This window comes from Crocodylus porosus, unplaced genomic scaffold (genome assembly GCF_001723895.1).
Source record: "Crocodylus porosus isolate Cpor-Errol unplaced genomic scaffold, CroPor_comp1, whole genome shotgun sequence".
Lineage (NCBI taxonomy): Eukaryota > Metazoa > Chordata > Crocodylia > Crocodylidae > Crocodylus > Crocodylus porosus.
In genome coordinates this window covers 257,933,964-257,934,879 of record NW_017728886.1, presented here as the reverse complement: position 1 = coordinate 257,934,879, position 916 = coordinate 257,933,964, and positions in this window count along the sequence as shown.

The window sequence follows — 916 nt, the reverse complement described above, 5'->3', positions numbered from 1 at the left end:
GGACCCCTGGATATCCAGGGTTCAAAAAAAAAAGGTAGAAAAAAAATCCAGGGCAGCGCACACCTGGGCAGCATGCCCTTGCAGCACAGAGAAAACCAGACTGTGTGGTATGTGGTGCTGCAAACGTGCTTGCAGTGCCACATACCACACGACTGTGCTCAAATGAACATGCCCAAAGCTCTGTAGCGATTTGTGAGCTTGTTTCAAATTTTGCTCAATATCAGCTACAAAGTTACCTTAGGAGTGCCAGAAAGGATGACTAAAATGAGTGGAGGCATAAGTGAATGGATAGGAAAATCCTCTACAAAGGGTATAAGGACTATTTTGGTGGAAAGATTGTTAATTAGTGAAATGATAGTTATTTGAAGTGATTAGCATATACTATAAAAACGATGGACCCTTTGATTAAAAAAAAAAGGGCAGAACTTTATACGAAGCAGTTCTTTCTTAATGTTTGTAAAGCGACCTTCTTCTGTGAAAGTTATAGTAGTATAGCTTAGAGTTAGGGTTGAAAAACATTCAAAACATTTGCATAATTTCAAAAATAATATATACTACTTCATCACAATCAGACCTGATCTATAGAAAATTCATATTGATCTTTCCTGTGCTGCAAAAAGTCTCTGTGTGCGTGTGAATCCTTTTGTATTGTGCATTTTATTCCCTCTGTTGCATGCATGCACTGGCGTCTTCTTTGAATGTTTGCTTCGGTGTTAAGGGTTATGTAAAAATTGTGTGCTGTCTGTCTGTTTTCTGCTGTGAATATCTGAATTTGTTCTATAGTATGTGTGTGTATGTGATCTGTCTCTCCCTGCACAGCGATAGCAGGTTGACCTCGACAGGCTCAAGAAATGGGCAGATGAGAACCTGATGGTGTTTAACACCAAAAAATGCAAGGTTCTCCACCTTGGGAGGA